The following is a 20,331-nucleotide window of genomic DNA, read 5'->3' as shown; positions in this document are numbered from 1 at the left end:
GCTAAAAGAGAGCAGTTCCCTCAGTCTGTCTTATAGTTCTGGTGACCAAATGACTGAAGTGTGGGTGAAGATCTGTTGGCACAAGTGTTGTGTGGGACATTATTGAGGTTGCCTTTTTGCCTTCCTTTGTCCTATTGTAGTTGATACCTTTAATTTCTATAGACTTCTAGGATGGAAGGGACTTCGGAGGGAAGCCATGTGCACCAGACCAACAACAAAGGAAGGTCTGACTGTGACACAAGGGAGTCACTATATAAGTGCTGAACATTCACCCCTAGACTTCTTTTCTACAAGATAAAGTATCATGTTATCTAAACCTGAAATTACTGACAACTAAACCTAATTCATCCTCTAGATCCATATGATCTATAGACAGTAACTGCTGCATTCTGAATATAATCAAAATAATTATAATCCCCATATGCATCTCCAAATTCAGGATTCTTTATCTTCTCATTCAAATTTAGTTTGAAAACCACTTCCAACTATTTATTCTACTATTAACCATCTTGTTGCACCTGTTTCACTTCCTGTATCTGAACATCCTTTTCATATTCCCACAGTCTCTTGGTTTACTTTATCTTTATCCATTTTCTCTTTCTGTACATTCAGCTTCAGTTTGTCAAGTATTGCATTTGAGAGTAACCAGTTCCAACCCTTAGGAATCCTTTTTAGTGCCTCAGTTTAAGGATTCTAATTTCTCCATATTCATAGACCTATGTTTTAAACAAGTATTTGTACCCAATGCATATTGCTTGAAGACACATCCTAGAGTGTTTTCTTACACAGAGACTTCGTGTTTGCTTTGAATGTTTTACATGTTCATTTGTATTATCACAAAACTCTGCTTAAATAATCTTTTTATAACTATCCAGCAGCCAAAGCAAGCAAACAACAAACAACAACAAAAACAAAACACTTTTCTTCATTTATGTCCTTTCTTATCTTGAATAAGTCCATGGCTTATTGAGTTTGTTGCTCTGGGTCTGTGGCAGCATGGTATATAATGACAGGAATGTGTGGTGGAGGACTTTACTTCACATTACCAGAAGCAAAGTGATAGAGGGGCCAAGGCCCCAATATCTCTTTCAAGGGTGAAACCCCAATGACTTAACTTCCTTTTACTAGGTACCACCTCTTCAAGGGTTCACTACCTCCCAGTAGTGACACAATAGGCTATCAAGCCTTTAACACATGGACCTTTGGGGGATACTTCTAGATCATGCCCAAGGCCCCTGAACAACTAGGAAGTCTCAGATCCAGAATTCAAACTCAAGGCATCTAATTTTAACTATAATCTATAGACAAACCATTATACAGAGATGTGTGCATCTACAGATAACTTTTTCCAGGCTGTCCATTAGTTTCAGGGTAAATTGCAACCTCCTTTAAGTCCATCAGTAGTTGGCCCCTAGATAAGAACTCCACTCTCCTTTTTCTAAACCCTGGTTTATGTTTAGAATTTAAGGAAAAGGGAATTTAAACAGGACAGAAGTAAAAAACTTCTATTGGTTGCTTCATTTTTCTAATGCACAAAGGAGAATGGCATTTCAAAATTTTACAGGATGTCTTATAAATCTAGTGACTGACAGACTGAGAGAGAGTTGAAGAAAACAAGCATGACTTCTGTGTAAGAAATCAAATGGACTAAAGTTGTAAAAAGAAAAGCCATTTATGGTTTTTCTCCGATCATATTACCTTGTCTGATTTCCTCCCTTGTCAAAAATATGTCAAAAATAGTCACCAGGGCACCCACTTATCTTGGGAGGATGGCAAGTGGTAAATCGCTGACACTTAAGGAGTTTCTTCAGCAAAACAGTCCAACTGCTTAGAAAGATATTTATTCCAACTCTGTTTTTGGTCTAGATTTATTTTGTAGTAACATGTGTTTTGAATTGAAACTCTAGAATGGTGACTGAATTTTAAGCAAGCGACTTAGTGGCAAATGCAACATTGTAGTTTAAAATAATGGTTTAAGTTAAAGGCAGTGTAACATAATGGTGAAAAGCAATAGGTCCTGGGCTGAAATTGTTTCTTTATTGAATGGTGAGACTTTGAGGAAACAGTTTGTAGTAATGCTGATCATTAGTAAAATGATATTAATATTGCCTGAAATATTAATATTGTGTGAATATTGTGTGAAAGGTAAGTAAGATAATACATATCGTGCAATTACCACAGTGCCTCACAAATGGGGCCTACTCAGTTATTGTTACTGACATTGGTACTTCCCTCCCCTCTCCAATATCCAATCTGGAGCCACGTACCACTTCGGGTCTGAGGAACCAATGAGGAATAGTAAAGCTAAGTTCCTATTCTAACCTTACAGATGATAGAGACTCTTCTGGTATAGTTTTAAAATCTGGACTCTGAATTTAGACTTCCAAGGTTCAAACCCTGCCTGTACCAGTTAAGTAGCTATTTGGCCTTGGCAAAAGTGCCTGACTTTTCTGTAACTACTTTCTGCCTATAAAATGAAGATAATGAATAGGTTTGTCAGTATTAAATGAATCACTAGTCTAATTATCTTAGAATATTCCTGGTACATACAAGGTCTTCAGCAAAGGTTTGTTATTATCTGAATTAAACCAGCAACCAGAAACTTTATGGGCTATTTTATATGACTGAATTTTCAAGTCAGTCTGCCATGAATCAGAAACTATAATCAGTATCAACACAAACTGAATAATTTCAAGGATACAAACAAGAGATTCAAGAATGACTTTTCAGATCTTTCTTTCCTGTAACAGACACCTCCTTTTAGCCCAAAAGAGATGTCTCTAAGTGAGGTGTACACAGTTCTTCCCACAGAGGTAGCAGTTCAATTATGAAACATCTCTAGCTAGAGAGTCTGTATGATACTCTCCAGGGAGTCATAGACCCTGATTCTACCCATCATAGGTAATTCTAAACCAAAGATACCCTGCTGAGAACTCATAGATGACTAGCCTCTTCCTCCTGGTACATATCATTTGTGTGTTTACCCAGAGGATGTCCAAGTGACAAAGGAATTAATCCTGTCACCTCCCACTATGGACTGTATGCTGAGTTACTCTCCCAAAATTCATGTGTTGAAGTCCTATCCCCCAATGCAGTAGTATTTGGGGATGAGACTTTTGGAAGGTAATTAGGGTTAGATAAGTCATGATGTGACCCTGAAGTGGGCCACAATTAATGGTCTTATAAAATGAGGAAGAAAGACCTCTCTCTTTTCCCCTGTGAATATACTGAAAAGGACATATGAGATCACAGCTTGAAAGCAGTTGTTTTTAAACTAGGAAGAGAGCCCTTACCAGGAATCAAACCAACTGGCACCTTGATTTTAGGCTTCCAGCCTCCAGAATTGTGAGAAGTAAATTCCTGCTAGTTGAACCACCCAGGCTGTTCTGTTTGTTATGGTAACCCAAGCTTAGCACTTGCTCTCCTTCCTTTCTCCCAAGGTCTTTCCCTGGTAAAGGCGTAGGTAAGCAAAGGTACTGTAGGTCATGTTCCTGAACATCTTCCATCATCTTTTTCTTTCTAAACTTGTTTTTTAAGTAAAATAGATGCATGTACTATACTCTTCTTTCCATGCAATCCCTCAATGACATTCTTTTTTCATTTGAAAGCTAACACTTTCACATGGCACCAAAAAAAATCAAACAATAAAAAAAAATCTCTAACTTTGACACCATCTGCCCACTTACCCCACAACCCTTCCAATATCAGCATGGAGAGCGTTTTCTCATCTTTTCTTTCTTTTCTTTTTCTTAAGACATATTTTTTTTTAAAAAAATATTTCATAATATGAGCCACTGGAAACTGAAAATCACACATCTGTGGCATGTTCCTATGTCATTCTAAATTCACTGCAATTCATATGTCGAGGCTTTTATGTGTGTTATTTTGAAAATTGTGGTAATAACACTTAATGTTAGTTTCATCCTCAACACATTTTTAAGTGTACAGCATAAGTATTGTTAACTGTGGTAAGATATTGTACATTTCTAGAGCTTATTCATTTTACACAACTGAAACTTCATAATAACATTATCTTGTATATTTTTTCACATGGGAAAACAATATTGAAATAAATAATGAAGGAACTTGTAACTCGACATTTAGTGTTCAATGGCAATGATGCCAAGAATACACCATCATACTTTAACACAAAGATTTAAATCATTCCAATGTTTCTATATTCAGACATTGACCAAATTGGATAAGACCTAAAGGAGTTCATCATATATTTGCCCTATTCCTTTATTCTATCTATCTATCTATCTATCTATCTATCTATCTATCTATCTATCTACTTTCCTTAACATTAAAAAAAAATTGAAAATGTGTCTATCTATTCTCTCTCTCTCTCTTTCTCTCTGTCTTCTTAAGATTAAAAAAAAAATGAAAATGTGGGTTCCAGACTATTCGCATTGAGAAATTGTTAACAGTGGTCCAGGTTTCAGACTCAGGCAGATATAGGTTCCATGGTAACTCAATTGTGACAAAATAGCTTTGTCATGGAAAGGCAAATTTTCATATGCTTCAGTCTCCCTATAATTTGGGGATACAGAGGATCAAGTGAGATAATATATGTAAATCACATCACATAGCACTTATTCAGTAACTGGCTTTCATTATCATTAACTTCATTATCATGTACACCGGTTTTATTCTGAATTAGATTCTGTAGTAGATGTTGAAGAACAACATTGTACATCACCCTTATTCTGAGTTCACAGTGTAGTGGAAAAGGCATACCAGTAAACAGAATAATTTTAATCTATAACAAAGCAATAATACACCATTAGATTAAATTCTATGCTCCAGGTTAGTAAAGAGAGTTCTGAAAGTAAATTTTATAAAGCAATAATCCTGAGGTAGAATCTTTAAGATACTTTTCATTGGGAGACATACCATATATGCTCAGCTTCAGTCTTCATTTTTCAGAGAATATGGTGAAACATACAACACTAGAACAATGAAGTAGTTACTTTAATTTGGTGGTAGTGGTAGGACTTGGAAGGCTATAGGTTCCAACAATACCATTCAGATAGAATAGTTTCTTCTCAATTCTGAAGACAGATGTAATTGTATAGGAAATGGAATGAATTCCTTGATTCTGAGGTTCCTTTTCTTATTCATTGTCAACTATTTCCTCCCATAAAAAGAGAATATGAAAATTGAGGAGGGAAAGAGTGACTCATATCCCCTTTGTTTTTGCATTATAATAACCAATGTGAGTTTGGTTTTCAAAAATCCAAATTATTGAGGACATTGCATTCTTGCAATAAGAATAAGAGAATGCTTCCCGAAAAGAGTGCAAAACTACGTAGATTTTTTTCTTTGTGAAAGAATGCTTAAATGTCAAGAATATTATGTTCTTGATTGTCACTGCTGCCTATACACCTTGTAAACCACAACCCAGGGCAAATGAAATAGACCCCTCTCTGATTTGTACCTGACTTTCCACAGCATTCCCAAGCACTGTAAAGCACTCCCCAGATATTTAACTTAATGAATGTATAAATGACTTGTTTTTGCTTATTTTAAAGACAGGCTTTAGTAGCAGACAGTGATTTGCAGAAAAACAAACAACCATGAAACTAATTTCACACTAGCACCTTTGTGGGGAGGAAGCTGCTCTACATTTTGAATTTTCTTTCATTAAGTGAATCTCTTGAATATATCTCTGCAATTCATGTCTAATAGTCTACCAAAATATTTAATTGTTCACTGATAGGATTATGTAATTAGGAATCATAAATTAAAGATAGCATTTTGTTGGAAACGGTTTATTATAATTCTTATTCCCACTTCATTCAACATCAGGAACAGACATTTATTAATTAGGATTAAGAATTAGAACTCAAAGAGGCATCAAACCTTGTGGCAAGCAGACAATTTATAGATTATACCAGGTTCGAAAACACTGCAGCACATCCTCCACTTGAAACGCTGCAAAAAGTCAGTGTCCAAAATCATCTTAGGATATCAAAGCTCAAAAATCGCACCTGGCAAACTAATATACACGGAAATAAATACACGGAATAAAATGCCTTTTTCCCATCACTAAACATCTCTCCACCAAATTCACTGTTCACTTTTCCTTCAAGCATGTTCAGCAATCTAGCTTCAAGCTCTTTCCTTAATCATCCCTGAAGGAAATGCCGGGTGTTGAACACGCACATTCCAACTCCCTGCGCACGGATCTATGAGCAACCTTGAAGATCAGAACAACACAGTGGGAGAGAGTTGTCAGCTGTTCTCTAGTTCCAAGGGGCAGTCCTCATGCATGCATCACCCTAACACCGACAGTGGCTTTCGGGCAGTGCTTCTGCCAGAGTTGACTCACGCAGAACCTAAAACTGGTCCACTCCTGAAATTCGAACTTGCGCCCGTGCCTACTGATCCACAGCTCCTAGGCGCTGCAAAGCTCACCTTGTAATGCTCTGAATTGATTTCTGAATCGCTCGAAGCGTTTTTAGAGCTCCTACCAGCACAAGTTTCGTCTTTTCTACTAAATCCTTCTCTCGTTCCACTTTAGCGCTCCCCATCTCCAGGTTCTGCATTCGTCTGCTGTACTCTCTGGCGGACAGTTAATCAGCTTCCAACTTGAAGAAGACTAGTCAGGGAGACCCTGGTTCTGAGCAGGAGTCACACAGATGAAGACTGTAGAGGAGCGGCGCGCCGGTGCAAAGGAACCTAGCGCCACCTCTATGCTGCATCCCTTTGCTTTTTCTGCCGGCAAGTCCCAAATCATAGAGATTCGAGCAGCCACGAGTGGAAAACCCCGCAGCCCTCCAGTCTGTACAGTTCTTGGAAAGACAAAGTAACGCTCTTCTGGTATAGAGAGCAGAGAAAAAAGGCGATGCCTGATAAACAAGCAACAACAAAACAAACCAATGGCCAAAAGTTTACTTTCCGAGAGCAATTCATTCCTGCAGTTCAGTCCAGGTAAGATAAACTCCCCCTGGGAGGATTCTTTCCATAGTAGATGATCCTGGACCCTTTGGCTTGGAGTGCCCCACTGTGCAGCACCCAGAGATCCATCCCTGGCCGTCGAGGGAAGATTAAGAAGTTGGGACAGGAGCTTGCTAGAGGTTCCTACAGCTACTTCTAGAGCAAAACCTTGGAAATGGCTGCTAAAGGGGCTGGGTCTCCAGACTCTTAATCCCTCCCCTTTCTCCAGCTGAGCTGTTCTCCTGCTACCGTCCAGTTTACAATATAAGCGTAGATACTAAATTAGTCCACTTCCCAAAGATAGGATCGCAAGTCCTGGGCAGTTCCATTCAAAAACACCTAAGCGAGCTTTAGGAGCTCCTTGGAGAAAATGTGACGCGAGGGCAAGATAGGCGCGTTGAGAAGGGACTGCGTCCAAAAAATGAGGCGTAGGCTCTTCTATTCCAAGGACCTCGGGGAGCCCCTCAGCTCCGAAGTGAGCTGCTGCAGCTTCTTCGATTCCGCACGGTAGAAGGGACATTGGTGTCCTGGAAGGTGGGAATGGGAACTAGGTTAATCTTTGTAGGGCGACTTTACTCAGGGTTTGGAGAGAGTAACGCCTCAGGGAAAGTGCCAAAAAGTCAAGCTGGCAGCGAGCACCGAGGTGGCCGAACAGACTTGAGAGCCCGCAGGGAGTAACTGCTAGCAATTTACTAAGTAGTGACGAGTGATGGAGTCTTCCTGTTATCTCTATCCTGGGAATCTCTAGTCTCTACTAGCCTTTCCCCGTGGCCAGTGGCCTGGGGCGGTCGGCATCGGGCCGGACGTGCGTGTGTAGTTACGCGCGCGCGCGCGCGGGACTGTGTGCGTGTGTGCGCGCGCATTTCGCGCGCCGAGTGGGGCCGCTGGAACCCAGCAGCCGGCCGCCCGCCGCCCGCTTGATGTCCCTCCTCCTTGAAGCCACCTCCTAGCAGCCTTCTCACCTGTGCCCACCACCCGCCCAGCAGCGCTCTGCCTGGGCTGCATCTACTCAAAGTTTCCTCGGCTTAGACACCTCCGCGCTGGGGTTATCTCAGCAAACGCGGTGCTGAAGTCGTACCTTGGAGAGACTCTTCTTACAGCACCTTTACGCCTTGGCCCCACCCAATCCAAGCAGAGTCTAGATGTTCCTAATTAAGGGGAGAAAAGGGGAAGAGGTGTTTCCAGAGAAAGAGAGAGGAGCGGCCGCAACTGAAAATATCTGATTCTTTCCTCCTTAACGCCTGAGAAGTGACTGACGTTTTTGTGGGGTTACAGAAGAACATTGAATAGGCAGCCAAGTTGTCCGAACAGGGACTGACTGGGAGGCTTCCGGCTGCTTGAAGGTTGTCCGGATCTCCGATTCCACAAGCGTGAAGGTGTGGAGGCGCCTCCACTGCGAGGGCTTTTTAACCGCCGTCCCTTCCCGTTTCCTTTGAAGGGAAAAGCCGGCAGAGGAGAAGCAAGGAAGTCAAGGAAAAGCCCCTGGACTTGTGGTGCTTGCATCCTTGGCTTTGGATTTTAGGGACAGGAAGAATTAACAGCGCCTCTAGGTAAGAGCAAAACCACTGCTTCAATCTTCAGAGGGAAAAATAACTTAAAATAGATATTGGGGTAGGGTGGGGGTTTAGGCCAAGTTATAAGATCTCCTCGGGTGTCGCCACGCAGTTGCACAACCAGAGCGAATGGCTCGGGTGGGCAAGTCGAGGAGTAGCGGGTGCTGCTGGTGTCCAGTTAAGAGGTAGGAAGTCGAAGGCAGCGTCCTTTCCTTACACTTTTTGAAACCTATTGGAAATACGCATCGGGCTGGGTCGTCTGTCCAGGCTGATTTACAGCGTGGATTTTTTTTTTTTTTTCCTGGCGAGATACATGTTTTTTCCCATTAGCACCACAGACCCACCCGCTCGTTGCCATAGAGAGCGATGGGCACCAGCGAAAGCAGCTAGAACGCCGTGGCAGGTGAGGCTGGCGCAGGTGGGCAGGTGGGGGCGGCGGCGGCATCCGGCCGGTGGATTGGGGGCACGCGAAGCCCACGCCGCCGCCTGGCTGGCTCTCTGCAGCCGGCGTCGGAGCCCGAGCGCCGCGGGTCGGCTGCGGTTCCCTTCGCCTCCGCTAGAGGCTCCCAGCGGGCGCCGCGGAGCGGGTGGGTGTGGGGGCACCGGGAGGCGGAGGGGCGAGCACCGGGAGCGAGCGTGCCCGCGGGGTGGCGGAGCCGGCGCGGCAGGGGGAGGCGAGCCAGGCTGGGTCCAGAGACGTGTGCGGGAGTCCCGGCGCGCGTCCTGTATGCGCGCGACGCCCCGGGTACGCGGGTCCGAATCCCGGCTGAGCTCTGGAAAGCTGTGCCCTGAACTGGAGCCACTTCGGGGAAGCGATCCTAGTCCGCGCCCTGAGGGCAGCCTCGGGAGGTAATGCCCTCTTTCTACTCTCTCCTGTCCTCTCTGTGTCCCGCTCTCCGTAAATTCTCAGCCAAATACTCAGGTGGGAGCGAGTTGAGAGTGTGAGCGAATCTATAGGGTCTGTATCTAAAGGTGCCTTTCAGTCTCTCCGTGGTGCTCTGGGGACTGTGTATTCGCACCAATCCCTATTTCACCCACCCTGAATATTTGCTTGCTTGCTTTAAGGGAAGTCCCCCGCATCCCCCAACCCCCGGAGAGCGCCTGGTGGCTGACCTGGTTTGGGTTGCTCCCAGGTGAACCAGTTGGACCCTCTGTGTCCCCTCTGAGCTGCAGTGTTCTGGAGTGTAAGACTCAAGGGATGGGGTGTGGTGGAGAAAAGGAGTACCACACCCTCTTCTTTTCCTCCTCTTTCCTCTTCACCTGATGGTGAAGTCGCCCCATTCAGCATCTTACTGATTTCCCTTTCCCAATGGATTGGCTCTGAGAACAGAGCAAAGCTGCTGAAAGATTTGGAGAGAGTGAGAGCGAAGAATGAGAAGGAAGTCATGGCTAGAACATCAAGGGAGAAAGGAGGGTGAAGTTAAGCTTCTGTGTTTGGGAGGGGGGCGTTGCTGCGAATTGGCCTTGAGTTCAGATTATTTGTGAAGTCAGATGCATTTCACATTTCATACAGCTTTTGACGTAATCAGTTTACTCAAGCCACTAACAAATATCATCTCTGCTAGGTACTGCCTTGGGCACTGAGGGCACTGAATATGATTGTTATGTCTAAGCAAAAAAAAAAAAAAAAAAAAAAAGTGGGTATTGTGCGAGCTTGGTGTATTACTCGCTGCCTATCAGACAGGCAGCAATGAGTGTTTTTCAGTGTGCTGTTGTATTTGTGTAAATCATATGTGGCCATTTAACACTCTGTAATGCAATTTTAGGGTCCTTTAAAGGTGGCTGTTAACAAAAACGATTTATGATATTAAACCTCTTGCAGAATAATACTAAAGGAAGACCAACAATATGATGGGTCATGGAATATTCTAGGAATACTGAAAAGCCAGGATCCAGCAGTAGTGAAATATTGGGCCACATGTTGAAAGAATGATTTTTTTTTTTTTGAAATAGGAAGCAGTGGCTAATATTTTAAAAGGAGATTTTTTTCAGTGTATTATCATTATTATCTACTAGTGTGCATTACTTCTAATACACTTGGAGTGTGAGGAAGAAAAAAATATGAAGTGCTTCTTGCTGGAAACCAATGCAGTGTGTTGTGGGATACTGTCAGGTATTTCACCTTAACAATTTCAGAGGAGTGATTAACCAGTGAGGATGAAGTGGTTTGGTCATCATTTATATAGAATGCATTCATTACTTACCTTACTAATTAAGGTAAATATGTAAGTTAACATTTTTATATAGCAATTGTAACTTGATGAAAATAGTAGAAGGACAATTTATTGATGTTTTTCATTCCAGAATAATACATGGCATCATCTCAGAGAAGATTTACATAAAGTTTGTCAGATATGTATTACATTGGACAGAGCTATGTCTGGAAACAAGAATAAATATCTTATGGAAGTCTCCCAAAGTGTGGTTTGTTCTTAAATGATATTGTTTTAGAAATTTTAGGTTGTGAGAAATGACAGTGAGTCATTTATAGACAAAAATCTGCATAGATAGACAAAAATCACTTATTTGGTGAATGGAATTAGCCAAAGCAAAAACGTATTAAAGGTTCAGTTGGTTTCTGAAACCTTTGAAACCAAAGATCTGCTAGTATTAAGAATCTGTGTATGTGATGCTTAAGGGACATTGTGTTTCTAGACATTTAATTAAAGTAGAGAGACCAGTTTGTAATCTCAAATTCAGTGTTAGGGCTCCATCTCTAAAGATTTTTTTTTTCTTTAATGAATGTGATTTTAAAAGAGTCCAAACATTGAACTGTTCCAGGGATGCCATGGACCTGAAAACTATGTCCTCTGAAACTTCATGTCAAGAATAAGAAGTGATAGGAAGTTGTCACAAATTAATTGGCTTGATGCTTCAATTAAAAACTGATTATCATCTAACTCTGGTAGTCATTATGGTTGATTTCATTTGGTCTCTAGATATTCTGTGAAAGGACTCTAGGTGGAAATGTTTTCCTGTAGTACAAGGAGAGGAGGTCACTATATGCAAACAGGCCTGTCAGTTACTGATTCTCAATTTAGTTGCTTTTTATCCACAAGGCAGCATGTTAGATTGAAAAAAAAATCAATTTTCTGATTTTACATGAACATTTCCCTCTTTTATAGCCCTCAACCAACCTCTGGGTACTCCATTTATAATTTTGATGAGGAGATATGTCACCAAGTCACATCCTTTTATGGTTTAAGGTCTACTTTGGTATTAAGAACTTTAAAAACTATTTAAGCATAAAATAGTATATTTCCTGAAAGAAAATTAATTGAGCTTTGAAAGGTATTTGCCAAGGAAATAAAAAGAGACTAGGAGAGAAAAGTTAAATCTTAGGTATCCTTAGGTATCAGGCTAACCTAAGTAACTATCTAACTGTATTTTACTTCTACAATTTCTTTTGTGAGCCACCATTCTTTTAGTTTACTTTAAAGATATCTCCTTTCTTCTTTTTAATATTTTTCCTTCAGAATTAAATCTATGCTAATTCATAGTTACTTAATAATTATTTAAGTGGAAGGTGGTCTTAAAATATTAAATGTTGGCATTTATTTTTGCATTTCACATGCAAAAGGAATCCCACTGGAATGTGGTTTTGATTCTTTAGGGAGTCTCAGTCATTAATGATTATTATCTCTTTCACTGTGAATGCCTCTTATATCTGACTTCAACTCCACTGACTTTTCTGGGAAGTGTAGAAGGGTGCATACTTAGTCATTGGAGATAGATGGGCTGCCTAGGAACATGGTGCATTTGTACTTTGAATGGCTTATTTCCACATAGTTCCACATAGTTCATACTCTATAGGCAAATTATCCAGTATAATCAAATGTGAACTGTTCATATTAAGCACACACTTGTGTAATAGTTGTCAGTATATACCTGTTCAGAAATTAGTGATCCATTTTAGGAAACTAACTCCATCCAAGACTTTAGTAAATCCCTCTTCCTTTTTTTTTTACTTTCATCCTCTCTTTCTTCTTTGAGGTGTCACTCAATGGCTACAAATGCTAAATGATTCTTCAGTATCCCCAGAGAGAAAATCCTGGTTTCAAAAATCTCCCAAGAGAGAGTAACCCTGTGCCCCAGGAGGCAGTATGAATAAGTAGTGTAAGCATTGATTTTGACATCAGAAGACTTGAATTCTGTTTAAGTCTTCTATAACTAGCAGTGTGATTTTTGAAAAGCTCTTATTTTTATAAGGCTTAGTGCTGATTTCTGTACAGGGGACATTTTATGTCTGCCCACTCTATTTTTGTATTTCACATTTGATCATACCTAATTTTAGACTTTGGGGAAAGAAAACAAGACTTTCAGGTGAATGTAAATGTTAGGCATTGTAACATTTGAAAGAAGAATAAATGAAATATATGTAAATAATACCAGCAAAACTTACACAAAATGAAGGATAGATTTGGATATGCCTTTGATGAGAGGACCTCCCCACCAAATGAGCTAATCTAACAGGTGTTATGAAAATCAATTTTAAGTTAATATATATGTTTGAGAGATCATTTCTTCAAAGTTATTATTAATATGGCACAAACTTTGTGACATATGGAAATTTTGTAAAGCTTATTGTGAGACTTGAAAGTCCTCTATTCATTCGGTCTGTTCTAAGGCAGTAATGATGACAGAGAGGAGACAGGAGAAAAGCAGAGTTAAATATTTTTAATAATAAAATTACAATGAAATCCCTGTTTTTAAATTTTTAACAATTTTACATTTTCCTTCTTACGTATAGTAAATATCATATAGGTAGCCACTATCATTTCTTTTATTAAATCAGGTAAATTACTCAGTTTCTTCAGGCACTTAAGATATTGAGCTTGTGCAATGTTGATTTGGTGGTTTAATCTATGAAGTTGAACACAAACCTCATACACTATCTTAGTTTTTGTAGGACCACTAATAGTCTGTCCATTTGTCTTATTTACCTTTAGTGGCTTTAATGCCAATAATATTAGTTATAAGTTTTTTCCATAAAGTGAATTAGTGGGCAGATGCTAAGTGATTTAAGGATTTGAATTAAAAATTTAAAAGACCCATTGAAATAATTATACGTTCTTTTGATAAAATTTGAGGACTGCTAGGATTTCAAAACTAGAATAAATTTGTTGTTTTTCTTAAGTTATTCAGTAGTTAATTTTAAGAACAGCATATCTTTACCAGGTGCAATGATAAGTTGAGTACCATTTCCTTCCCTAGAGCTTTGGTGTCATTGTCAGTATGAGTTTATTTTTTTCTACAAAATGAGTAAGACTAAATGCAAACCTAGGAACCTGGGCTAAAAATCAAACTACATTTTACTGTTCTGGCAGATATACTAGAGCATAATATCAAATTGTCTATAAGAGGGAATTATTTTCTTTATAAAAATCATACACAAATTTCAGCTTAACAGACATATGCAAAACTAAGATTTTCAGTGCATTTTACTTTCTAGATGTAGCACTATAGAGTTTTTGAAATGGATTCTAAATTGGTCTGCATAAGAGGATTTTGTGTCTTCATACAATCTCTTTCTATTATAATGTAACTATGGTTAGCTGCAAGATATCTATCTTGTAGCCAGCATGGAGAAAAATAATTAGCATAAAAACTATATTGCTCCCAGTATACCAGAGGAGCCAACAGCACTGCCCTGTGATAAATGTTGATTTTGAAGCGGGGAGATTCATTTTATAAAAGGAAGGTGACTTTATCTTCTTCATATTCTTTTTGCTGGACTTTAGCATATATGTGTATGATATATGTGAAAATACCATGTATTCATAAATACACATATATTCCCACACTCTTTATATTTTATTTTACAACTTATATTATTTGGAATTGTGAATGGTTTCTCTTTTTGCAATTTTTATTTGCAGGTAATTCTAAAAGCCTACCTGTGTTCTCAATGGATTAAATTCACCTCAATGAGTGTGTAAACATTTATTTGTTTTAAAGTGATTTTACTTAATATTCAGAATATAATGCACTATGTGAATTTGTCCTTATTCTTAAATACCTTGTGATCTTGTTGAGCCAAGAAGTCAAAAGTTGATAAACTAGCAAAGACAGAATAGACTACCATCTCATTAAGGAAATGCTTGTTAAGTATCTGTTACTTATAAGGCTCTCTACCTTGAGAATCTAAGATCCATGTCACCAGTCTATTCAGCACCAAGAGTCACAGCCATGCCAAATAACACAGTAGCGAGAGACTTTGCTGATGATATGGGACAACATGAGAACACAGATACAGTGCTCATGTTGGTCATGGAGCTGGGAAATATGTATGTATATGTAGGTACGTGTGTGTATATTTATATGTGGGTGTATGTGTGTGTATATAGACACACATGTTTATAAATATCTAAATATATATATATATAAATTGGTGTGATCAAACTCATCTGGAATAAAATTTAAATATTGTTTAAATATCTGTTAATTACAAATGTTTATAATAATTGACTAAGTTTCTCTTTTAGAAACTTAGATACTTTCATGAATCTGCAAAGATACATTACGTATACATAAGAAGAAATAGATAACTTGAAATAGATATCTTTTAAAGAAATTTTGTTTGTAGTTAAAACCTTTTCACGCCAAATCACCCAGTGAATGCATAAACAAAATAGTGAATATTTATATTGTGGAAAAATATTCAGCCATAAAAAGGAATGAAATCCTGACACATACTCTGACCTGGATAAATCTTTATAATATGCTACATGAATGTGATCAGAAGTGAAAGACTACATACCATTGCTTCTGTGTATATGTAATGTACAGAAAAACACATTTGTGGAATTTGTGGAATTTGAGTGAAGATTGGTACTTTCCTCCTACTGGGAGTGGGGTGGCGAGTGACTGTGAATGGGCATGAAGAAACTTTTGGGGTGATGGAATAATTCTATAATGGGACTGTGGTGATGGTTGCACAAACCTGTAAATCATTAAAAATTATTTACTTGATCATATAAAATTATTACATTTTATGGCACATAGGTGGTCTAGCAAATCATCTGTTAAAAAATCCAAAATCCAAAACAAAACAAAACACCCGAATCTTCTCACAAAGTAAACCACAAGCACATGATTTCATTAATAAAGCCTTCCAAACATGGAAGAAATAATACCATAATTATTATTATTTCTTGCCTACCCTAGTGCTTAATGCAAAGGAGTTACATACTTCGTGTTGAATTGATCTAGCAATCCACCATAGATGAAGTATTGTTCTACAAACACATTTTTCTACTTCACAATTTACTGTTGGTAACATTAAAAGAATGAAAACATTCCTTTTATCTTCTTAATAAACCTGGAGCACAACATCAACCAGTAAGCATTCCAAAGCTTACCTATTTCTCCTTGGAGTATGTGGATTATTTTTTCAGTTCTTTGACATATGTGTGTAGACAGTTATTGCCCTTTCCTTTCCATTCTGTCTGCCTTTATATTGGAAGAAATAATACCAATTCTCAACAAACTCTTCCAGGAAATTATAGAGAAGGGTACATTTCACAACTTATCCTTAAAGATCAGCATTATTCTAAATTGCTAGAAACACAAAAATGCAATAACCTCTATGTAGACCTAAATGTTATCAGTAAACCTTTAACAAATACAAATATCAACAGAGTGTAAAGAATAATGCATCATGACCACATTGGGTTCCTCCCAGAAATGTAGTGTTACTTTAGCATTAGAAAATCAATCAAAAATATCATTACATTAACAGATGCAGAAAAATGTACAAGAAAAATTCAACATTTATTCTTTTTTTTTTTTTTGGGGGGGGGGGTGCTGGGGATCAAACCCAGGGCCTTGTGCTTACAAGGCAAGCACTCTACAGACTGAGCTATCTCCCCAGCCCCCTCAACATTTATTCTTGATAAAATCTCCATAACAGACTAGGAAGAGAAAGGAACATCTTCAACTTGGTAAAGAATATCTGCAGTCCACCTGGACTAAATATAATACCTGCTGGTGGAAGACCAAATGCTTTTCCTCTAAGCTTGGAAGCCAGGCAGGAAGGTATGCTTTTATTACTTCTTCTCAACATTTATAGTGGAAAGTCTAACCAAAGAAGTAAGGCAAGAAAAAGACTCAAAAAGGCAGACAGAATGGAAAGGAAAGGGCAATAACTGTCTAAACACATATGTCAAAGAACTGAAAAAATAATCCACATACTCCAAGGAGAAATAGGTAAGCTTTGGAATGCTTACTGGTTGATGTTGTGCTCCAGATTTATTAAGAAGATAAAAGGAATGTTTTCATTCTTTTAATGTTACCAACAGTAAATTGTGAAGTAGAAAAATGTGTTTGTAGAACAATACTTCATCTATGGTGGATTGCTAGATCAATTCAACAGGAAGTATGTAACTCCTTTGCATTAAGCACTAGGGTAGGCCCTGGATATGACCTGGATATTATCTGTGGGAAAGGAATAGTTAAAATCATGCCTTTGACAGATTTACAGGCTATGTCAGAAAGAACTTACGAGCAATGCAGAGAATTTACATATATAACAAGAAATTTTGTTATATGCATGAAGAAACAAAATCCAATGGTAGAGATTTACCCATTTGGTTGAGAGAGTTGTTTCTCTCAGAGGTATCTGGTACTTGGGGAACACTCAGTATACAACTATTTTTATAATAGATGAATACAAATTATTATTTTTTTCTACTTCACCTTATTTCCCATCATATCTTGGAAATGCTATACTTCCCTATCACACTAACTTCACCTGGTCATTATGAAAATCTTTTTTCACTTAGCGTAATTCCCATTATTATCATCAACATTCCTTTAGGACCTACTATTCATTTATTTCATCTGACTAAAGCCCCTTTCTTTATATGTAATTTTACTAGATTTTTTTTTCTTTTTTCTGATCACAGAAGTAGGATATTTTCATCATAAAAATATTTAATGCTACAAAAATAAATAATTTATAAAGAAAAAGAACTTCATTGGACTCCCTTACACCTAAGGTTTTGTCAGAGAAAGAAGTAATGCAAAAGAAACAAGAGAAAAAAAAAAAAAAACAGTGACACTATGTGCTTTGTGGGTAGAAATAAAGATCTAGTGGCCAGGTACTAGAAAAGACTTCAGAAGATAGATATCAAATGGAATTTTTCAATTAAAATGCTATACTCTGTATAGTGGCATTGCTTCTATGATCTCAAAATCTTGAGCAAAGTTACAGAAATTTAAATGTGATTAATGCAATTGAATTCCTGGTGTAGGCTGAGGAAGAGTTCATTTTTGTGTCAGAGTTAGGGTATCAATGCAAAAGAGGTGACTTGTGTATTTGAGAGGTGGAATCACAACATTCATGTAAATCATGGGTACTGTCCCTTGGATCCTTTCATTTTTTTTTTTTTTCTTTTTGCAGTGCTGGGGATTTGAACCCAGGACCTTATGTTGAGGCAAGCACTGAACCAACTGAGCTATATCCCCAGCCCTCCCTTGGATTCTTTACATGAGTCACCTTAGCCATCTAGTCCCTTTACCTGTACCTTGGATACATACGTACAAAACGTAATCTCCAAGTAATTGTCTAAGATATCCTTGAACACTGAAACCCATGGCAGATTTTTTTTGTTATTCTATATGTGGCTTTGTTATTTTTCTTTTTTTCCATAAAAACTCATTCTACCTAAATTTGATTTATAGCAGTCCATGGCCATTTCTTTCCTCAAGAATTTTTTCTTATTGCAATCAGTGGAGAACATTCTAGACCATACTTATAAGTTAGTGATCTTATTTTTGTAGAGGCTCAAATTAAGAAAAAAAGTTTGCATATATGGTTGGTTCTACTTTTGAGATTCTTCTTATAAGGTACTGTATAAACTTTCAATAGAAAATATAGTCCATCTTTTATCAGAGAAACTAATAACCATAATAAAAGCATAATGTATTTGATGAAATACAAATTAAATGAAATAAATGATGCATGTTTGTTGTTTCTTATGTAGCCCATTAAAGTATTTAGGTCTGGGTAAAAGTGGTACATTGGATTACTGTCCTCTTGGGCTTCCAGCTTGTGAACCTGTTTATCCATCTTTAGGAACCCCTACTGTAGATTTTATAAAGAAATTAGTATCATAAAAGTTAACCCAGCTGGCTGAAAAAAAAAAAGACTAAAAGAATAAGTATTATTAGCAGGTTGAAAAAAGGTTCAATGATTATGTTAAAGTGAAACAGCTCAAGGGAAGGTGTGAAGTATGATTCAACAGAAATCAATTTTGGGGGGGTTGGGGTGTTACCGGGGATTGAACCCCGGTACTTGACACTTGACCACTGATCCACATTCCTAGCCCTATTTTGTATTTTATTTAGAGACAGTGTCTCACAGAGTTGCTTAGTACCTTACTATTGCTGGGGCTGGCTTTGAACTTTCAATCCTCCTGCCTCAGCCTCCCAAGCCAGTGGGATTATAGGTGTGCACCACCATGCCCGGCTACATTAATGGTTTTGAGTCATAGATTTAGAGTATGGATGGTAATCAGATGTTTTGTCAGAAGTAATGGTGAAACACTATGAAAGTTGTTTGCTTTTCTAGGGCAGATAATCATCCACCATTCCCTATGGTAAGAAAGAATATAGAAGTATCAATTGTACTAATTGATTACAAGAATTAATTGCTAATGAATTTAATTAATGATTCATACTAAATTTATAAATGTTGGGAAGAATACTTAAAAGTAAAACAATCTAGGACTTACTGATGAAAGCACTTCAGTTTTTAATAAATCTCCATGATTTTGCACATTAGGATCCTTCCAACTGATGTAGCCTTTTCTACATTATCTGGGCAGACTTTTACTTATGCTAGCCTAGAATCATATTGTCAATAAATCATTTCAGAAACTGCACAAAACTCCTTTTTGTTTTACAAACTTCTGTTTGCATATGTATTGTTTAATATATTATTATATAAATTATTACTTTTGTTCATTGACCGTAACATATCCTTCTAAACCATGTGATTCCAGAGGGTAAAAAAATATTTTATCATCTTTTTAGAAATAATTCTGGGTACAGTCCTTATCAAATATTTTTCCAAATAATTTAAAATGTGAGTTTTAGAACACTTAGTTTTAAATTATATCAAAAAACACAGTAGTGTTATTTCCAATTAGTAAGGGAGGTGGTATGCAATGATTTTTTCAAGTTTAAAGATTTGGTTTTAAATCTTGACTCTTCCATTATCTGCTAGTACTGAACCCTAGCAATCTAATATTTTGATGTCTTAATTTCTTAATATGTAAAATAGGGTAATGTTGTTTTCTGCCCTGCATACCATGCATAGAGTTTAGGACAGGATAGGATGGAATAAACTTGTATACACAGTGTCTGTACAAAGTCATTCCCATAAACATATAATTAAAAAATCACTGACAAAATTATATTCAATTAAGTACATCACTTTTTAAAATATGTGGAAGAGTTGTATAGAAAAGCAAAATGAAAGCAGTAAAAATTTGTTTCTTCTACTGAATTTCACTGCCTTTTAGTACCAAAGTTTCCCCATTTTTCTTATAATATGGCTTTTATTTACAGGTTATGAAATAAGGATAACAATACGAATCAGACTATTGCTGTTTGAAGACCTGGTTATACATGGCTAGTTGATAACTTTCATGTAGTTGTTTATACCTGAGTTAAAGACTGTTGAGAAATTCTTTAGTTCTGTATAAATAACAGTTCTTCTCTTCTCTTGAAAAAATAGCCAACTTAAATAAAATCATCACTATTTTACTCTTTTTATATCTTAAACATTTGCTCTCTCCAGCATTTGAATCCTGTTTTCTTTTTTGATGCT

General features: G+C 37.8%; 1 protein-coding gene across 2 annotated transcripts in view; it reads left to right on the top strand.

Annotated features, from left to right (window-relative positions):
• Positions 1–7,822: 7,822 nt before the first annotated feature.
• Positions 7,823–20,331, top strand: part of LINGO2 (leucine rich repeat and Ig domain containing 2) — a 1,166,767-nt gene continuing 1,154,258 nt past the window's right edge. For both annotated transcript variants that reach the window (XM_079112353.1, XM_079112352.1), the window contains exon 1: positions 7,823–8,492. The gene's annotated coding sequence lies outside the window, so the exon portion shown is untranslated. The remainder of the gene's footprint in view (positions 8,493–20,331) is intronic.

The sequence above is a fragment of the Sciurus vulgaris genome, assembly GCF_902686455.1.
Source record: "Sciurus vulgaris genome assembly, chromosome: 15".
NCBI lineage: Eukaryota > Metazoa > Chordata > Mammalia > Rodentia > Sciuridae > Sciurus > Sciurus vulgaris.
This window is presented reverse-complemented; position numbering and strand designations above follow the sequence as displayed.